General features: G+C 39.9%; 1 protein-coding gene and 1 pseudogene across 4 annotated transcripts in view; one reads left to right on the plus strand and one right to left on the minus strand.

The window, feature by feature from the left end:
• PIK3CB (phosphatidylinositol-4,5-bisphosphate 3-kinase catalytic subunit beta) overlaps window positions 1–14,997 on the plus strand; it is a 195,314-nt gene that overhangs the window by 6,998 nt on the left and 173,319 nt on the right. The window lies entirely within an intron of this gene.
• On the minus strand, window positions 11,337–12,815 carry LOC307187236 (large ribosomal subunit protein uL30-like; annotated as a pseudogene). The gene has a single exon. The product of its transcript is annotated as a large ribosomal subunit protein uL30-like (transcript).

A 14,997-nucleotide genomic window follows, 5' to 3' on the forward strand; every position in this document is an offset into this window, starting at 1 on the left:
ATAACTTGGTGTTGACTGGATGGTTTAACCAGTAAGGTTTAGTAATGCTTACTAGACCTTGAAGCCCTGAATTCCATGAATTCCTTACCTGCTGAGCCACTGGAAGAAATTTGAGGTGACTGTCAACAAGAGGCCAAACTCCATTTTGAGACATTTGTACTTTGCTAGCTTAAATGATTGAGCTTTTGTGATTTAAATGAGTATTGCAGATTGTCAGAATTATAAATTTACTGCAATTTGAAGTTCTCTTTAATGTTTATTTAATCACTTAACCTGTTAAACATTTTCATAGGAGTTAAAATGAAGACCTATTTGAAATAGAGGTGCTCATTTCTTGTAGCCAGGCCGCTATTTACTACCTCTGACATGTTAGTTACATGTAGTTACACAGTAACTAATTTCTATTAAATAGTTGAAATATGGTCATTTAAAATTGCTTATTCTTGAACTACTGATTTAGTGTAGATCTTGTATTTAGATATCATACTATTAAAATCAGTGTTTTCCTCTGACTTTATAAATCAATACAAATTGCTGCCCTTATGTTATCTGAACACAAATTTATTTAAAACTTATTTCTGCAGTTGTATATTTTCAAAAGTTAGGTTCAATGTTTATCAGCTACATGGACATCATTCCTCCAATGAGATTCATTGTAGTTAATTATTAGAGGCATGTCCTGGGGAAAACCAACTGGAATTCTCTTAACACACTTGTTTTTTGCACTGTGAGCCTAAGGAAACATCCATAGAAGATGGTTGTTGATTTTGGACAATGTTATGATCAATTATAATTATTTTATTTTTGTTCTTTTGGTGGCTGTGGAAATTTCACATTTTCATTGGAAATCATTAGTTCTTAACTCTTGATGTACTTTACTCAACATTCCATTATTAAATTATTAAAATTTTCCCTAACTGAGAGGCTTCTGGGTTTTAGATTCTCATTCTACCTACAAGGAATGTCTACTGTGTGTGTGTGTGTGTGTGTGTGTGTGTGTGTGTGTGTGTGTTATAGAGAACTATATATTGCTGTACCAACCAGTAACAATTGTTTTACCTTTAACTTATGAAGAATTCACTATCTTCTCCTTGAGAGCCAGGCAATTATTTTTTAATCAGTGACTTCTTTAATTCTATGTATTCTATTGTTACCTGCTTCCTTTTATCAATATGTTCTTTTGTCATTTAAAGCTGTGACTGTCAATATAGCCTATTAGAAAAACTCCTCTGTGTGATTTACTATATAGGATTAAACTATAACCAAAGTTAACATTATTGAATGCTCACCTGTGTGTCAGATTATGCTAACTCCTCTTTGTGCATTATTCATTTTATCTTCATAAGAAACTTGTAATGAAGGTACTAATGATATCCTCATTTAAGAGATGAGGAGGGCTCCCCTGGTGGCACAGTGGTTGAGAGTCCGCCTGCCAACGCAGGGGTTCCGGGTTCGAGCCCTGGTCCGGGAAGATCCCACATGCCACGTAGCAGGTAAGCCCGTGTGCCGCAACTACTGAGCTCGCGAACCACGGCTGCTGGGCCCACGTGCCACAACTACTGAAGCCTGTGCCTAGAGCCCGTGCTCCACAAGAGAGGCCACTGCAATGAGAAGCCCACGCAGCGCAACAAAAAGTAGCCCCCGCTCGCTGCAACTAGAGAAAACCTGCACACAGTAACAAAGACCCAATGCAGCCATAAATAAATAAATTTATTTAAAAAAAAAAAGAGATGAGTAAACTGAAGCTTTGGGAAGTTAACATGCCAGGTGGCACACAGCTTTTAAGTAGGAGAGTCAGGTTTTGAACTCTGGTCTGTATGACTCTAGAATTTATGCTTTTGCTTATTTATTTATTTTTAAATTTATTTTTTTTGAGGAATAGGTTATTTACAATATTATATGTTTCAGGTGTACAACGTAGTGATTCACAATTTTTAAAGGTTATACTCCATTTATAGTTATTATAAAATATTCCCTGTCTTGTACAATGTTCTCTTGTAGCTTATTTATTTTATACATAGTAGTTTGTACCTCTTAATACCCTACCCCAGGAGTCCCCAACCCCCAGGCCACAGACCGGTAGTGGTCCAAGGCCTGTTAGGAACTGGGCTGCACCGCAGGAGATGAGTGGCAGGTGAGCGAGCAAAGCTTCATCTGCCGCTCCCCATGGCTTGCATTACTACCTAAAGCATCTTTTGCATTATGACCTGAACCCCCTCCTGCCCCCCACCCCCGTCCCTGTCCTGGCCGTGGAAAAATTGTCTTCCACGAAACTGGTCCCTGGTGCCAAAAAGTTTGGGGGCCGCTGCCCTACCCCATCTTGCTCCTCCCCCCTTCCCTCTCCATACTAGTAACCACTAGTTTGTTCTCTATATCTGTAAGTCTTTTTTCTTATATTCACTAGTTTGTTTTAATTTTTATATTCCACATATAAGTGTTATCATACAGTATGTCTTTCTCTTTCTGACTTATTTCACTTAACATAATATCCTCGATATCCATCCATGTTGTTACAAATGGCAAAATTTTGTTCTTTTTATTTATAATGGTGTAGTAATCCATTGTATATATATATATACACCATTCTTCTGTATCCACTCATTTGTTTATGGACACTTAGGTTGCTTCCATATCTTGGCTATTGTAAATAATGTTGCTGTGAACACTGGGGTAGAATTTATGCTTATAGCTGATTGCCTCAATAGTTTTTTTATTTGTTAGGTCCTTCAGAGGAAGGTTGAAAGAGACTATATATATATATTTTTTTTTTCTTTTTTTTGAAGAGGGCTCTTTCCTTTCTTATTTTTTTAATTAATTAATTTATTTTTGGCTGTGTTGGGTCTTCGTTGCTGTGCGCGGGCTTTCTCTAGTTGTGGTGAGCAGGGGCTACTTTTCATTGTGGCGCGTGGGCTTCTCATTGTGGTGGCTTCTCTTGTTGCGGACCATGGGCTCTAGGCGTGTGGGCTTCCGTAGTTGTGGCTCGTGGGCTCTAGAGTGCAGGCTCAGTAGTTGTGGCGCATGGGCTTAGTTGCTCCGCGGCATGTGAGATCTTCCCAGACCAGGGCTCAAACCTGTGTCTCCTGCATTGGCAGGCAGATTCTTAACCACTGTGCCACCAGGGAAGCCCGAGATTATATAAGTTTAAAGTGTTGCTTTTTAGTGTAATAATCACCACCTTCATTTTACAGTACCTGGGTATTTGAAAACAGGAAGCAATTTTCTAATCATTTAAGCATTAACTTTCACTCACTACTCTTAAACAAGTTTTTATGTGTATAGTCCTGTTTTATGGATTAGAGTTAAGAGTTAAACAATGAATTAGTTATGTGATATAGTGTACCTTAAAAAAAAAAATTTATTTATTTATTTTGGTTGCACCGGGTCTTAGTTGCAGCATGCGGGATCTTTAGTTGGGGCATGTGGGCTTCTTAGTTGTGTCATGTGAACTCTTAGTTGTGGCAGGCATGCGGGATCTAGTTCCCTGACCAGGGATCAAACCCCGGCCCGCTGCATTGGGATTGCGGAGTCTTACCCACTGGACCACCAGGGAAGTCCCATACCTTTGTTTTGAATGTAAGATGAGCTTTTTCTTTTCCCTTGGCTTTACAATTGGACTGTGGTTTTGTGGTTTGTCATATATGTGTAAGTAACAAAAATACTTAATGTATGACTTTGTATAGTTAGAGGTCCTAGTCCGCTTGTGTAGATCATCTCTACAGATTTTTTTTTTTTTTTTTTTTTTTTGCGGTACGCGGGCCTCTCACTGTTGTGGCCTCTCCCGTTGCGGAGCACAGGCTCCAGACGCGCAGGCTCAGCGGCCATGGCTCACGGGCCCAGCCGCTCCGCGGCATGTGGGATCTTCCCGGACCGGGGCACGAACCCGTGTCCCCTGCATCAGCAGGCGGACTCTCAACCACTGCGCCACCAGGGAAGCCCTACAGAGTTTTAAAATAAGAAAACACGGTTTTTTTTTCCTCTTCTGCTTAGGAAATTTGTTTGGGTGGTATATTAAAACATGTTGCTAAGCTTGATCCTAAATTATTGGGAATAGAGGAAGTTAGACATAAATTTACTTTTTTTTTTCATAAATTTACTTTGAATAAATGAACCAATAGACTACAGTTGTTAATCCCTTAACTTAAAAAAATAGTGAATTGAGAAGCATTAATACTATTTGGCCTTTTTTTTCATATTCACAGGAGAAAGGAATGTGAGCATTAACATTACATCTACCATTAGTAGTACTCAGACACATAGAAGGAGATGCATAGGACACAATGGAGGTTTTCTTTCTAACTCTGGAGCCCAGTTAACTTGTTTCAGGCAAGTTTCTGGTTGTGATGCCATTATAAGCCATTATGACAGCATGTCCAATCTGCAAATGGGGGATTTGTGATTATTTTCTTTACAGCTGAAGAGTTGAGCTCTTACTGAGTATGCCTCTTCCCATAGACAAGCCGTGAGTGGGCTCAAATTGGGGCAGGTGGGTCACTTTTCCCTCTTAGAAGTCTGAACTTTTTTCTGTTGACAGTAATCTCAGTGACTCACAAATGTTATTTTAGTTACCCAGTTCGCCTTTAACATTATTTCCCAAATTGTGTATTATTTTACAAAATAAAATGCAAGCACTTAGAACAGGAAAATCCTATCTTATAAATTCCATAATAATTGTTTTGAGCTAATCACTATTTTAAATTCATTTATAAGCAATGGTTTCTATAGATGAGAACTGTGTAGTTACAAAATTATAGGTATTCTTTCATCATTCCTGAGTGGGTGTGGAGACCTAAAGCCACCGATGTATTATCCATTTTGAAAATGAACTATTTAATAACTTAAGAGAAGTTTTGGACTGACTACATCTAGTTAGTTGTATGCTGAGGTTGGGATCTGATTTTAGTAAAGGAAAATATTTTTAAGGAATACAATCCTTCTTGAAGTCTTCGTATATTGAGAGTGTCAATAATGTTTGCCTTAAAATGTAATCTTAAAAGGTAGCAATTTTCTTTTTTAGAAAATTGCTAAGGTCATTTTATTTTATTTTTAAAATTAATTAATTAATCTTATTTTTGGCTGCATTGGGTCTTTGTTGCTGCACGCGGGCTTTCTCTAGTTGTGGTGAGTGGGCTTTCTCTAGTTGTGGCAAGTGGGGGCTACTCTTTGTTGTGGTGTGCGGGTTTCTCATTGCGGTGGCTTCTCTTGTTGTGGAGCACAGGCTCTAGGCACGTGGGCTTCAGTAGTTGTGGCCCGTGGGCTCAGTAGTTGTGGCCCACGGGCTCTAGAGTGCAGGTTCAGTAGTCGTGGCACATGGGATTAGTTGCTCCGTGACATGTGGGATCTTCCTGGATCAGGGCTTGAACCTGTGTCTCCTGCATTGGCAGGCAGATTCTTAAAACACTGCACCACCAGGGAATCCCTAAAAAATTTTTTTTAAATTTTTGGCCGTGCCACGCAGGTTGCGGGATCTTAGTTTCAGGACCAGGGATCAAACCTGCGCCCTCGGCAGTGAAAAGCGTAGAGTCCTAACTGGACCACCAGGGAATTCCCTGCATTATTATTTAAAATGGAAAAATTCTTTATTTTTTAATGTACAAAGTTGTTTATTTTTTTCAGGAATTTAAAAATACATACCAGTTTAAACTGAATACATGTTAAGTTAGTGTTTTATTTCCCAACTATGCAGTTGATATTATAAGGAAGTGCTCCATTCAGTTAAAACCTAATGAATAACATCAACTTTTTCTGGCTTACTTTTCTGAAGATAATTGGTACATAAACATATAATTTAATCCTTTTTATTATTTATTTATTTTTATTTTAGCCATGCCGTGTGGCTTGCAGGATCTCGGTTCCCCAACCAGGGGTTGAACCCAGGCCACGGTAGTGAAAGCCCGTAATCCTAACTACTAAGCCACAAGGGAACTACCTAGATGCAGGCTTTCTGAAAGGATACCCCCAAACTGCTATACGTTGGTTGCCTCTGGGGAGTGTAACCTCGGATGCTCAGAGACATTTGTGGTAGGGAGACTTTATTGTATATCCGTTTGTGCTTTTGAATTATGTGCCTTTGAATTTCCTTTTGTGATTTTGAATTTATGTAATCAATGCATGTGACTACAAAGTAAAGAAATTCAGCTATTTTGATGATTAAAAAGGTAATTTTGTAAGGTATTACAAAATTAAACACAGTGGACACTAATGTTTAGTTTAAGTATCATTAAAGCTTAAGAAAATTGTATTTATTCTGTCTTCTACATTGACTTGTATTATACCTGTACAATTAATGCATAGGTGGGTAAGATGGAGGTCTAACCCTGTTAGGCATATTAATAATGATAGCCAGGGTTTATGGAATGCTTACAATATAGCAGGCACTTTGCTAAATCCTTTATGGTGGCATTGCTTGTTTGCTGCTTTCCCTCTGAGGGAAGGGCTACTATCAAGAATATTAATTTTGGGGGCTTCCCTGGTGGCGCAGTGGTTGAGAGTTCGCCTGCCGCTGCAGGGGATACGGGTTTGTGCCCCGGTCCTGGAAGATCCCACGTGCCGCCGAGCGGCTGGGCCCGTGAGCCATGGCCGCTGAGCCTGCACGTCCGGAGCCTGTGCTTAGCAACGGGAGAGGCCACAACAGTGAGAGGCCCGCGTACCAAAAAAAAAAAAAAAAAAAGGAATATTAATTTTTCATTTCAGTTGTTACCTCTTTCCTGTATTGAGTTGTCAAAAGCAATTTTAGGGCTTCCCTGGTGGGGCAGTGGTTAAGAATCTGCCTGCCAATGCAGGGGACACGGGTTTGAGCCTTCCGGGAAGACCCCACATGCCGTGGAGCAATTAAGCCCGTGTGCCACACTACTGAGCCTGCACTCGAGAGCCTGTGAGCCCCAACTGCTGAGCCCACGTCCCACAACTACGCGCACTAGCCCACGCGCCTAGAGCCTGTGCTCCGCACCGAGAAGCTACCACAGTGAGAAGCCTGCACACCGCATCGAAGAGTAGCCCCCGCTCGCCACAACTAAAGAAAGCCCGCATGCAGCAACGAAGACCCGATGCAGCCATAAATAAATAAATTAATTAATTTAAAAGAAAAGTAATTTTAATATCAACTCCTCACTGGTGGCAGTTCTCAGATTTATTCACATTTTGCTACACACCAGGATCCAAATCTATTACTGTCTCTTTGAAGGAGATATCAAACCGATCCAGAATGAGCAGGATAATTATTTTAGTCAATAGTTTCTACTCCATACGCTTCAATCTTTTTATCAGACTGCTTTAGTAGCTATTAAAATTTGTCTGAAATTTAAAAAATAGATTAATTTGGTTGCCTCTAATCATCAGATTATTTGGAGAATTGCTCAACTGTCCCTTGATTGCATTTGTACAAAGTAGCCCAAGATCCTTGGAGTAGAATTATAAAATATATTTCTGTGATCGGAGGGCAGACTTGGAAGGATTCCCTTCAAAGGTAGGGAGACAGGGAGGGGAAGTATTACAATATATGCAGTCCAGAAGAGCAGTGAGGGATGCTTAACTATGACAGTGGGTTTGAGAAGGGGAAATTTGCATTAGAGAGATAGTGAACATTTTTTTTTAAAGATTTATTTATTTATTATATATTTATTTAATGTATTTTTGGCTGCATCGGGTCTTAGCTGCGGCATGAGGGATCTTCGTTGTGTTGCGTGGGCTTCTCTTTAGTTGTGGCATGCAGGTTTTTGCTTCTCTAGTTGTGGCGCACAGCCTCCAGGGCGCAGGCTCTGTAGTTGTGACGCGTGGGTTCCAGAGCACGTGGGCTCTGTAGTTTGCAGCACGTGGGCTCTAGTTGAGGTGCGTGAGCTCAGTACTTGTGGCATGTGGGATTAGTTGCTTGGCGACGTGTGGGATCTTAGTTCACTGACTAGGGATTGAACCCGCGTCCTCTGCATTCATTGTAAGGCAGATTCTCCACCACTGGACCACAAGGGAAGTCCTGATATTGAACACTTTGCAAGTTACTGGGTTTCTAGAAGGAATAGAAACATCAGGAGGAGCAGGAAAGTTTCTTAAATTTTAACAGGACTGTGTTTAGGTACATATATGTGTGTGGTGTGTAAGAGATTCACATTTTGGGTAATTTCTTCTGTTAGGAAAAGTAATGCTTTTAGAAAAAGATAACACTCCTGCTACTTTCAGGTTTTATTAAAAAAATAAAGTTAATGGGAATTAGCTTATAGGTACATTTCACCTTTCCTGAAATGTCCTTAGTTGTTCAGTAACCATATGCTAGTTGTAAAAAATTCAAATAAAGAAGGAAAGTACAAGAGAAAGTGAAAGTCCCCTTTCAGACCTTTCTACTCCAACCTCCTCTGTTCTCCCCATTCCCATTGCCCTCCTCAGAGATAATTATTATTATTTTTTTAACATCTTTATTGGAGTATAATTGCTTTACAATGGTGTGTTACTTTCTGCTTTATAACAAAGTGAATCCGTTATACATATACATATGTCCCCATATCTCTTCCCTCTTGCGTCTCCCTCCCTCCCACCCTCCCTATCCCACCCCTCTAGGTGGTCATAGAGCACGGAGCTGATCTCCCTGTGCTGTGCGGCTGCTTCCCACTACTAGCTATTTTACGTTTGGTAGTGTATATATGTCCATGCCACTCTTCCACTTTGTCCCAGCTTACCCTCCCCCACCCCGTATCCTCAAGTCCATTCTCTAGTAGGTCTGTATCTTTGTTCCCGTCTTGCCCCTAGGTTCTTCTGACCATTTTTTTTCTTTTTCCTTTTTTTTTTTTTTTAGATTCCATATATATATGTGTTAGCATACGGTATTTTTCTCTTTCTGACTTACTTCACTCTGTATGACAGTCTCTAGGTCCATCCACCTCACTACAAATAACTCAGTTTTGTTTCTTTTTATGGCTGAGTAATATTCCATTGTATATATGTGCCACATCTTCTTTATCCATTCATCTGTCAGTGGACACTTAGGTTGCTTCCATGTCCTGGGTATTGTAAATAGAGTTGCAGTGAACGTTTTGGTACATGACTCTTTTTGAATTATGGTTTTCTGAGGGTATATGCCCAGTAGTGGGATTGCTGGGTCGTATGGTAGTTCTACTTTTTAGTTTTTTAAGGAACCTCCATACTATTCTTCATAGTGGCTGTATCAATTTACATTCCTACCAGCAGTGCAAGAGGGTTCCCTTTTCTCCACACCCTCTCCAGCATTTATTGTTTGTAGATTTTTTGATGATGGCCATTCTGACTGGTGTGAGATGATAAGAGATAATTATTGTTATACTCAGGCATATAGCCTGCATTCCTTTCTCTGTACATTTTCATATCTATCTATGTATCTATGTATCTATCTATCTGTTTTCCTGGGTTATCTTTCCTTTATTTCTTTGGCAGAAAGTAGTAGGTACATGTATATTTTCTTAATTCCTCTTTACAAAGGTAACATATTACAGATATATAATTTATTTTAAATAGGATCATTTTACATTTTCTATAAGTATCTCTTTTATATTTGATTGAAGTTTACCAAGACAGTTATCATTTTTGACTTTAACACATATTTTTCCAGTTTATTATTATTATTATATTTTGCGGTACGCGGGCCTCTCACTGTTGTGGCCTCTCCCGTTGCGGAGCACAGGCTCCAGACGCGCAGGCTCAGCGGCCATGGCTCACGGGCCCAGCTGCTCCGTGGCAATGTGGGATCTTCCCGGACCAGGGCACGAACCCGTGTCCCCTGCATCGGCAGGCGGACTCTCAACCACTGCGCCACCAGGGAAGCCCCCAGTTTATTATTTTTCAAAATTATTTTTTTGGCTGCGTTGGGTCTTCTTTGCTGCACGCAGGCTTTCTCTAGTTGTGGCGAGAGGGGCCTACTCTTCGTTGTGGTGTGCGGGCTTCTCATTGTGGTGGCTTCTCTTGTTGCAGAGCATGGGCTCTAGGCACGTGGGCTTCAGTAGTTGTGACTCGTGGGCTCAGTAGTTGTGGTTCGTGGACTCTAGAGTGCAGGCTCAGTAGTCGTGGCAAATGGGCTTAGTTGCTCCGCGGCATGTGGGATCTTCCTGGACCAGAGATTGAACCTGTGTCCCCCTGCATTGGCAGGCGGATCCTTAACCACTGTGCCACCAGGGAAGTCCCCACATATTTTTCTAACACCTATTTATGTTTTCAGATTTGTGCTACACAGACTTTTTCCTTAAAGAGATTCTTTGAAATCTGTTCAAGTTGGGGAGGGGATATGTGAACAGGGGAAACCTGGAGACACAAATGTGATTGGCTCTTGGATTGGAAGAATCAACATTGTGAAATGACTGTACTATCCAAAGCACTCTGCAGATTCAGTGCAATCCCTATCAAACTACCAGTGGCATTTTACACAGAACTAGAACAAAAAATGTTACAATTTGTACGGAAACATAAAAGACCCCGAATAGCCAAAGCAATCTTGAGAAAGAAAAACAGAGCTGGAGGAATCAGGCTCCCTGACTTCAGACTACACTACAAAGCTACAGTAATCAAGACAGTGTGGTACTGGCACAAAAACAGAAATATAGATCAAAGGAACAGGATAGAAAGCCCAGAGATAAACCCACGCACATATGGTCACCTTATCTTTGATAAAGGAGGCAAGAATATACTGCGGAGAAAAGACAGCCTCTTCAGTAAGTGGTGCTGGGAAAACTGGACAGCTACGTGTAAAAGAATGAAATTAGAACACTGCCTCACACCATACACAAATGTGGTTGGCGAAATACCATTTAATCTCATAGGTTCTCAGAATTTAAGAGAAGACTTAGGGATCACTTAGTTGCTAGACTAGGAAACTGGGTCTCTTGTGTTTATTGTTCAGGAGGAATATCTCCAGTGTTCTGTGTTTCCACTTACATAGAGTTTCACTCTCTGGAACTCTGGTGAGAAGATGGAGATAGAAGAATGGATGATATAGTACCATTGCATGGCTTTAGGCATTTTTTTTAACCAAGCAGCTATAGAGTAGTTGCTTAATGGATCTGTGTCAAGCTGGAGGGCTTTCAGACTCACTGAAAGATATTTTTTATTCAAATTCTTAACTTTTTTGGTTACATGATAGATACTACTTTCAAAATTTGAAACACCCTTCCTCTCTTCTGTACAGGCAACCAAAGCCATCAGTTTCTCATACACCCTTCAGAGAGATTTTGCTTTTTCCAGTATATACATGTGTATGTATTCTACTCTTCCACACACTGTTTATGTAAATATCATATTCTCTTCTTTTAAATTACATAAATAATTAGTAGAGGTTGGAATTATGGACAGAAAGGGAAACTGATGTATATTGTACCATGAATGATAGCTAGCCTTGACCTACAGAGATAATATGCATAGCTCTTTAGTTGATCTGTATAAGGTATTCTAAGACCAGTTATTACTTCCTTCATCCATTTCTGTACTCAGTAGACTTGATTCAGTTTTGCTTCTGCATTTCTGTCACTAGGTATATGTGAAAGAATTCTGTACTTTTTTCTTTTTTCTATATAAGCACTTAATCCTTTCACTTCATTTTTTCTAAATTTTTATTTTACTTTTTGACTGCACCATGCAGCATGCGGGATCTTAGTTCCCTGACCAGGATGGAACCTGTGCCCCCTGCAGTGGAATCTCAAGAGTCTGTTAAGTGCTGGACTGCCAGGGAAATCCCCTCACTTCATTTCTTTATTTTTTTAATTTATTTTATTTTTCAATTTGAAAGCAGTCACTGTTTATTTATTAACTGACCAGATTACAAAAATAATCATGGTAGATACCTTAGTTCATCCTTCTTATAACTCTGTTGATCTGGTCTTCCCTGTTGCCAGCATCTCCACCTTCTACAAAATGGGTAGTCTTTTTCTTCATTCCACCTCGTGGAGAAGACAATTTGAAGGGCCACAGGAAGTTGTTTTTTTCTTTGAAACGTTTTCCAACAGTATAGATCTCATGAATCAGATCCTCCATGCAGATAATACCGTATTTGCCCAGAGATCGAGCAATCAACACGTTATCCGTCAGGGCAGTGTGCTTCTTGTTGATTTTGCCATAACCGCGCTTGTAGATCAATTATTTACTGACTTCAGGTTTGGGTACCTCCATGCAATGTATGGTTCCACAATTCTCAGCATGTTAATTGAAGCCTTGTTGAGCTTCACAAAGGTGCCATTGAAAATCTGACGGAGGCAAAGAAGCTGCAACACCTTTCGAACCTTTGGGCTCATACCATTGATACCTCTGATCCTGATGACAAATGCCAATTTGGGTTCCGCGGGTACGTAGAAGTTGCCAGCTTTTCTTGCCATCCTAGCCATTCGAATTTTAGTTCTCTACATCTGCCAGTATTCCTTGTGATAGCGCTTAGCTTTTTCATAGATAAGCTTCTCCTTGCCTTTTGAAGCATCTTCTGGGCAAATTTCTTTCTCAGGCGCTTGATCTTAAGCTCTGCAAAATTCTTTCGCTTTTTCTTAAGGGTTTCTGGCACAGCAGGAACCTTCTTTTTCTTCTCCTCAGCACCTTCCATGGTTCCAGCCGGGAAAGAGCCATTTCTTTATTTTTTGTTATATATTTAGTAAGCAGTTACTGTCTACTATCTGTGGAGCCTGCTGCTGTTTCCTCCCCTCCCCCATTTTTTCTGGCAGCAGCTTTATTGATATATAATTTGCGTATAATACAGTTCATCCATTTCAATTGTACATTTCAATTTTTTTTGTATATTCAGAGTTGTGCAAACCTACCAAAATCAATTTTAGAAAAATGTTATCACCTCAAAAAGGAACCTTTTAGCTGTCATTTTCAATCCCATCCTTGCTCCCAGCTCTATGCAATGAATAATTTATGTCTGTATAGATTTGCCTGTTCTGGATATGTCATATAAATGGAATCATAATATGAGGTCATTGTGAATGGCTTCTTTATCATGTTTTCAAGGTTCATCCATATTGTGGTATCAGTACTTCCTTTTAATTGCTGAATAATTCTGTTTCCTTTTTCAATTTCACTAATAAATGTGTTTTGCTACGTATTAGGGCTGTTAATCAGGGGTATCCATGCCCTAGGTTTTCCTTCTGTGTATCACCTAGTTGTTAACATTTTGCTGTGTATTGATAAATCTCTAATAGTATTGGCAAAGAGAGGGAAAAGAGTGAGCTGTTTGTTAATATCATTGGCAAGTGTTTTATTTTAAAAGGAGTGTGAAACTTGGGAATTACTCTTGGATTTAATTTTTCATGTTTTTTTCCCACAACCCCTAGTATTTGTTTATTTTTCTCGGGAGAAGGATTTATTACTTGCACAAGTAAGGAGAACACTGGGGGTCTTTTCCAAAGCAGTGTCTCTTCTATTATTTATCATTTAATAAATTTATTATTTATTTGAGCTAATAAATACTGTCTATAATATCTCCACTTGAACTTAAATTAAGGTGGAAGATAGTCAGATGTAGAATTATAGTGTTGGAAAAGAGACAGTTTCATATCTGGAGCACTCTTATTGTGAAACCCAGTACAGACTAGTCTCCTGTAAAGAGTTTCACAGAACACCTTGAGTTGCCTTAATTTAATCTCAGGTATTTTGTGGTGTCCCCCCCACCCCCACCCCCACCCCCACATGGCTTGTGGGATCTTAGTTTCCCGTCCAGGGATTGAACCTGCGCCCTCAGCAGTGAAAGCTGGAAGTCCTAACCATTGGGCCGCCAGGGAATTCCCAGTATTTTAAATAGTGATTTCTGAGTTAATCTATCAGGCATCAAAGAACATTTAACATATGTTGTTTTTTATAAAGAGATTGGTTCCTGAAGTGTTTTGTTTTTGTTTTTGTTTTTTTGGCTCTGATGGGCTTTTTCATGAATAGATAGGAGGTTTTTTTTCCCCCCACATAAGTATTTTAAGATCTTTTTCAAGAACATGAGACGTATATCTTTAGCCAGATGGTGTCTCTGTTGAATTTTCAGGAGATGGAACTGGTGTGGTAAGAACTCATGAGTAGGCTTAGTTGTCTTGATGCATCACTGCTCAAAAGTGTGATCCCAGTGCCCATTGCCATGCCCACTGTTATAGCCTTCAGAAATCAAAAGTTAATAATAAGAAAATATGGGTTTGTATTTTGTCTTCATTTTTCTATTAGTTCTTTTTATTGTATTTTAGGAAAGTACTGGATTGCTTCAATTGTGGGGGAACCCCACTAGTTCATTACTACTGACAGTTTGAAAAGCACAAGGAATTGTCAAATGTCTAGGCTCCAGCTTTCAGGGAGCCTCTGGTTACGTGGATTTAGGTTTTCAGGATTTAATTTAATTTTTATTTTTTTTAGGATTTTATTTTATTTTATTTTATTTTTTGCGGTACGCAGGCCTCTCACTGTTGTGGCCTCTCCCGTTGCGGAGCACAGGCTGTGGACGCGCCGGCTCAGCGGCCATGGCTCACGGGCCCAGCCACTCTGTGGCATGTGGGATCTTCCCAGACCGGGGCACGAACCTGTGTCCCCTGCATTGGCAGGCGGACTCTCAACCACTGCGCCACCAGGGAAGCCCAGGATTTTATTTTTAATTGAAATTTTAATTGAGATAATTGTAGGTTCATATGCAGTTGTAAGAAGTAATAGAGGTCTTTGTATACTTGACCAGGTTTCCCCCAGTGGTGACATTTGTAGACCTATAGTATAGTATCATAACCAGAATATTGACATTTATACAATCTACTAACATTATTCAGATTTCTCCAGCTTTACTCGTACGTGTGTGTAATAAGTTCTACACAATTTTATCACCTGTGTAGGTTTTTGTGTGCACCACCACAGTCAAGGAACCTAACAGTTCCAACGCCGTAAGGATCCCTTGTGTTGCATGTTTATAACCACATCTACCTCTAGCACCCACCCTACCCACCTCCATTCCCCACTGTGGTTCTTTATGTAAATGAAATCATTCAGTATGTAACCTTTTGAGATTGGCTTTTTTCACCTGGCATAATTCCCTGAAGATTCATCCAA

The sequence above is a fragment of the Stenella coeruleoalba genome, assembly GCF_951394435.1.
Source record: "Stenella coeruleoalba genome assembly, chromosome: 5".
Classification (NCBI taxonomy): domain Eukaryota; kingdom Metazoa; phylum Chordata; class Mammalia; order Artiodactyla; family Delphinidae; genus Stenella; species Stenella coeruleoalba.